Below are 7131 nucleotides of genomic sequence, written 5' to 3'. Positions count from 1 at the left end.
TCCGTACACTGAGATTCGTAAACAATACCAAAAACATTCCAGTAAAGCAAAAACAATCACATTTTCTCAAGTCTCTCCAGAAGGCTCGGACACATGGTTATATAACACATTAAATATACTTTTTTAAATATTAAATACTCGTAGTTCGATTCATATCTTTCAAATATATCCCAGATATAAGATTGGAAAGAATTTGTAATCAACGTACCAAGCGAATTAAAGCGATTGTATAATGATTTGTACATATAATATTCATTGTAGGATTTTTGTAAGTGAATACACTCTCGGAATATGTATACTATATTTTCATTGTCGTAAAGTTAGACCGGAGATGTTGCCACATACATGTAGTATAGATATTCAAATTTTATTGTAAATATCTATGATTTGAACAATTAAAAGTCTCCGGAATCATAATCTTCATTAACGTCGCTGTCAGAGTCGTTTACAACTTCTTGAGAGGCATCGCATACAGAGTTTTCCCAGTTCTGCACCCTGTTCTAGGAACATCCTCGTGTCGCAAAAATATACACTCGTGACATGCGCACACATACCAACTACCTTGCTGCCGTTGGTGAGATGAAGAAAACTAACATCCATTCGGGTGTCAAAATATTCCCGAGAGAATTCAGCCCAAACACAACCCCCTCCCCGGGGGCCATATTGTAACCGTATAAGCAGATTTTTTAGCTTTGATTTCATTTTAGAATTATTAGCGAGAGTGCTGAGATCGCTAAAATTACATAAAATATAATATAAAATACCAGTTTTTAAGGAAGAATCGCTAAATTTGCCTCTCGCTAAAATTTCCACTAATACGGTATATAACGCCGCTTAATAATACAAATATCATTTAGCATTGCTATGAAACGCTTTATGTCTCAAATCAGTGCATTAATAGTGAACATGCTAATCTGCTTAATGACATAATTCTTTCATTAATCGGTGATTTACCATTAGCGATTGCTACAGCCCTTTTCCATCTCAAAGCACCCCTTATATATCAAACTTATAAATCTTTGAATTATATCTTTGTCACTCAAAAGTATATTCAACTGCAGGTATAGCATCATGGTAAGTTAACGGAAGTTCCCCCCCCCAGTAGTATGTGTGAATAAAAAATTATACCCCCCCCCCCCCCCAACGAGAAAGGATTTTTCGAGTTTGAAAATTTTATCCTTTTTTTTTCTTTTATCTTTTCTTTTTACTTTTCAAAATTATTGAGGTAAGTTCATTTTTTTTCTCTGGCTGCTCCTCCCCCTTTCAAAAACGATGCTACATCTACGTCTCTGACCGAATTGAACATATTATTTTATAGTCAAACAGATTTTTTGGGCATTTGAATACTTATAAAATTGCGTGTACCACATGTAATATCAATAACTAAAACTGAATTAATGTATTATTTTTCGTGTTACCATTTTTCAGTAATTCAAAACGTACACGTAACGGTAATACTAGGTGAAAGATATCTTGTTTTTTTAATGATACGTTTTCAGCTGTTATGTAAGAGCAAACCGCACAACTTTCAGTGACCGTGGCAACAAAAAAAATTATTTCAATAAGACCAAAACTAAGAGAGTAAAAAGCAAAACAAATGATTTATTGTTTACAAAATTTAATACTTTCATGTCTTTTCCACATGTCTTGTATTTCGTGTATCGGAAGGATTAGTGTGCAATAATATTTAATCATTCCTATATTTGGCCTTACGATGCTCAATTTTACTCAAAGAAGATGTGTGTGCATGTGAATATTTCCAAAAATTATTATGTACATGTATATGAGATATATACTATAGTATTCTTTCTTGATCTGGAACGCGGAATATAGGCCCCTATTCCTGAATGCTATAAACATTTATAACACAGTAGAATGCATAGATGTAAATACCACAGTCTTACAACATGTTCAAATATATATAGGCTATATGTATATATTTCTTATTTACATATGTTGGTATAAAATCACAGATCAAGAATCATTTCTCGGCACATACATCTCTCTCTTTCTTTTTTTTCTCTCTCTCTCTCTCTCTCTCCCTCGATTTATCGACCTGAAACACCACAGGCTGTTTTAACAATTTTTTTTCTTCTGTTTACACCCATCAATCCAGCACATGTACCAGCAATAAGTTGCTAATCCTTAGGCTATATTATGACGTCATTTTGTTTAGGAATTTCACGTCATCAACACGCCGTTGTAATTAAAATTCAACGTAATTGAAAAGTTATTCATTGGAAATGCCGCAATTTATTATTTTTCGTGCGATTAAATATTGATTATAAAAAATTAAAGAAAAACATACATACTTCATTATCAGAGTGATTATTTTGGATTCATTAAACAAAAGTTTCATTATGATATTTCAATGTAATTTATGACTTTTCATGTACAGATATATAATAAATTTACCTAGGTAAACATTTTAAAAAAACATATACTCAGTACACATTTACGATTATGAACAAGTAGTCGTTGTAGTGTTTTCTTGTTGTGAAAAAAGCACTAAATACAATTCATCGTGAAGAAAAATGTCACTATATATATGTGAAATAAGCATGATGAAGAAAAACGTCATTATTGTCATGATTTATCTTTATCTGCAAAACACAAATTATTAAAATTCGTCATGTCCGCATCTTTGTAAGGTCAAAATTAAACGTTAAAATTAATGATTATGATATAATTTTGCATTTGTAAAAGTTTGGAATACATACTCGGATGCGGACACATTAAAAACTGCGTTGATACACACTAAATTTGCAAAAAATTGTAGATTTCCGGAATACTTTCCCGGTTTTGACTTTCACTGTTACCAATGGCGCGCGCTTTCTGCCAAATTTATACTAAATTTATAAAGTTAGTGCCCTGGACATATGTTATAGACCATAAATTCAAAAAATTACCCCACTTTATTATTTCATATTTTTACAGGGCCGATTATGATAAATAACGACTTTTATTCTTTATCTATAAATGATATCATTAAAACAACGAGTTGCAATTTGAATGATACAAAATTCTGGGAATTGACTAATTTCCCACAGTTTTATGTGGAAGTATTTTCAATGTTTAATAAGTGCAAAAAAAAAAAAAAACAAACAAACAAACAAACAAAACAACAGAATTCTGAAGGAAGAATTTTTATCCCAATTTATCTGGCACAATAATTTATTACGATATGATTCTAAAACATTATGTTTTGAACAATGGATCAAGAGTGGTATATCATATGTAAAAGATCTTTTTGATGAAAACGGTGAAATACATGCAATGGATTACTTTTTGGATAAATTAAAATGTAAAAACAATATTTACTGTGAATATATTATTCTAAAAAAAGATATTAAGACCTTTTAAATCAAGGCTTGATTGTTCCTATGCCAATTATATCAACATTCATAATAATGACTCGTTTTCGTTTAGAAACAATTGTTTTAAATCGATCAAATCTTTAAAAAGTGATTTTTATTATTCGGACTTAGTTCAATCCAAATTTCAGAATTCAATATATGAGAATAAGTGGAATAAGTATTTCAACATAGAAGATTAATCATTATGGAAGAATATATACATTTCAAAAATTTGTAATATGTATGACAAAAAGATTGCAGAATTCAATTATAAACTGATTAATTGTCTGTTAAATACTAATATAAGCGTAAGTAAATGGAATAAAGATCTATCACCAATGTGTGAGTTATGCAATGTATCAGAAGATAGTGAACATCTTTTATTTTCTTGTACCATTACAACATATTTGTGGAGGAAAATTAGTATATTTTTAAAATTTAACGTTTCATGCAAACGTATTATGTTGGCATTTTTTGGTGATTTATCAGAGAAAACATGTATTTTGAATAATCTTATCTCATTTATTTGTTTTACAATCTATAAATATAAAATGAAGAGTCGATTCAATAATGAAAGAATGTCAGAAGAAAATTTGAAATCTTATGTTAAAAATTGGCTTGTTTTACAAAATTCTATTGTGAAAAAAAACTGGTAAAATAAGAATTTTGACCTATACTCGGCCCTTAGGGCCATTGAGCAGTGAAGGTTCTTTTTTGTGCCAGTGCCTTCCGTGACATAGCACCTATAATTTTAAGGTCAAACCCTTAAAACACATGACTTAACCCGGAAGCTAGGTTAAAGACTCACATTGGTACATCAGCCTTCGTAGAGCTTCGGGAAAGCGATTAGACGCCATTGTACTGTGCGAATGATTTGCGGCGAAAAAATACAAATTTTCTTTTCATACACTTAGACCGGTACATGCAGTAATTTCTCATAAATATTGTCAACAAAAATCACGGTGTACAGTTACTTACCTTGTTATTGTTACTACACTTTTTAAATGTAGAATTAAAGCTAATTTGCTATCGTTTTACTGTCTGAGATGAGGTCTCAGACTAGTTTCACACCAAGTGTCTCTATACATGACACGTAGATCAGGCTATAATTGATTATTGAAGCTTGTACTGATGAACATTTGAATAAAACAAGTAACAGCTTTTTAAAAAGGCTTGCCTGACTAATGCCATCAATATCTACAGAACCTATAAGCATAATATGTTATAAACGTTTACATTGAGGAAAGGTGGGAGGGTGATAAATTAATTCACAAGAGTAAATTATGAAGGTGTTGCACAAAACATCATGCATTCATTTTAAGTTGTATGATACTCATCAAAGGAATGGAAAAAGAACACATTTTATATAAAACGTATTTATTGTTTGTATCTCAAATAAAAATAAAATCGTGTACATGTCCCGCTGTAGATTCGAACCCGCGACGTAAAAATGAACAACTCACTCTGCGAGTCTAAAAATGGCTTTAGAGCTAGGACGAAGTAAATGAGGGAAAATACTAATGTAATTGATTAATGCTGGAAAGCATGGCTACATGTAAAGGTAACATAAATTAGATTTAACTGCATATACAGCATAGGCTTTGAGGAAGACAGCTGAAAATATGATATTTACAAGAAATTGGGAATCGTAACGGTTATGACTGACATGCAGAATATGTTAAATACCTTCTTGGGTTTGACAGAGCATCAACGATTGTTGGAAACGTGGGATAAATAATTAAAGTCCTATATGCTCAAATGACCCAACAAACAAGACGGCGATATATGAATGGCGACAGGTGCGGATTCAGGAAGTTTTTCCCAGGGATGAGGGGTCCACATCAAAAACATTTGTACGAGCAAAAAAGGAATAAACTTTCTCAATTTTAAAATGTGAGAGGACACTTTCATAAGTCTTTACTCTGTGGAGAATAACCCCTTGGGGGGGGGGGGGGTGGGGGTGGGGGGCGTGGGTATTATCAGATGTATATTTGGCAAGTACATATCCTGTCCATTTGTTCGTTTCGTTTTTATTACTTTAAATGATGTAACTTCTAACTCACTTCATAATATCACCGATATGTTTTTTTTTTCCAAAGCTCTACAAGGATTCCGACATAAAGGAACAGACTTTATATAATTCATGCAGTTTTCATTCCCATTCAATAGACTAGTCCAGGAAAAGGGCGCAAAGCTTACACGTGACATTTTGGCGCGAAATGATTGAGTCATCCTTTACCTAGAAGACAGATGGACTAATCCAGTTGTATAGAAACGCAGAAAGAAAGACAAACGGACATGGCCTATCAGAACGTGCATGAAAAAATAGCTGCTATCAAAAAGCTAAAGAAAATAAATACATCAATTTATTGTATCAGCAATATGGTTATTTTTCTGCTAACTGTTGTTGCTGAAACGCAAGTAACAAAATCCGATGATAATCAGCATGCACAAAATTTTGCTGGCTAACAGTGACCTCTGAGCTTCGCACATCGGAAATATTGATCCTTAGTTGTGTCTGACGCCGTGACGTCAGGCAATAAGCTTTATGTTATTGAAATGAATCATATTCTTGAATGCATTAAACCAATATTAAACTAATTATATCGAAAAAGAATAGGCCTTATATGGACACAACCCTTTGAAGATATCAAAACTTTAACGATATCCGCTTCACTATAAATTGTAATTTTTCTTAGACACGCATGTAGCTGTTGTCCGTACTACATGCATTTTGAAAAGTGCTGGGAGCAAGCTGTATGTGTGCTGTTCCTTTGTTCCGAATTTTACATAATTTAAATGCGAATAATTTTATTGTACAAAGTTTATCAAAAGGCGGCTATATTTTATATAAAATCCAGGCATAGGGAACTTGCTTCCAGCACTTTTAAGGTTAAGGATTTTGTCATCAGGAGAAAACAATCAATTTCATAGTGATCAATTATCCGAATATCGTTCATTACAATGAAAATCTTTGTAGCCGTACATATTTTTTTTTATTTTACACATGTCAAGTCACAAACAGCTGATGTAAGTGAAGTCTCGTTTGTCTAATTCGGCAGAGACCAAATACAGACATTTGCCATAGAAGCATTATTGTTCCGCCTGACTAACAACTGTATATTGGAATGATACGATCTGATCTGTCTTTAGTGTTTCTTATATTATGAATGGGCAGGCATAAAGGATAGATAATTGAAAGAAAATGCACAAGACTATAAAAAAAATTAAATAGTCTTTGAAAGGCGAAAAATGAAAACTTGAAAAGTGTCATACCAGGTGAATTCGAACCACCGACATTAAAAAGAGAGTATGGATAGTGTAAGAGTCAGCACATATACTAACTGAGCTAGTCTGACCATAAAATTGTCTGGCATAAAATTTAATCACATTATCAAAATTAGGTTTCCTAATTTTTTTTTTTTTTTTTTTTTGTGAATTTCGCCCCTGAAAAAAATCGTATCTTAAATAATCTTTACATCCCAACCTATCAAAAAATCATAGGAAAAGAATAAAGTGCATATATCAAAGGAAGATATATTGGAGAAATTGCGAGACTGATACTTGATATATACGAGCACTGTATGAATCACGATCTTGATGGCATATTGTTATTCTTAGATTTCGAAAAAAAGCATTTGACGCTGGTCCGAAACTTACAATGTAATTTATCTAAAACTGAATGTATCTTAACTGGTTCCTTAATTGATGAGTATTGCAATAATAACGATCTATACGGTGTAAAAATTGCAACTAAAAGTGTTAAATCTCTTGG

The sequence above is a fragment of the Saccostrea cucullata genome, unplaced genomic scaffold (genome assembly GCF_032062105.1).
Source record: "Saccostrea cucullata isolate Sc308-1 unplaced genomic scaffold, CSIRO_AGI_Scuc_v1 ctg4620, whole genome shotgun sequence".
In the NCBI taxonomy this organism is placed as follows: Eukaryota; Metazoa; Mollusca; class Bivalvia; order Ostreida; family Ostreidae; genus Saccostrea; species Saccostrea cuccullata.
Note: the sequence above shows the minus strand (reverse complement) of the source record.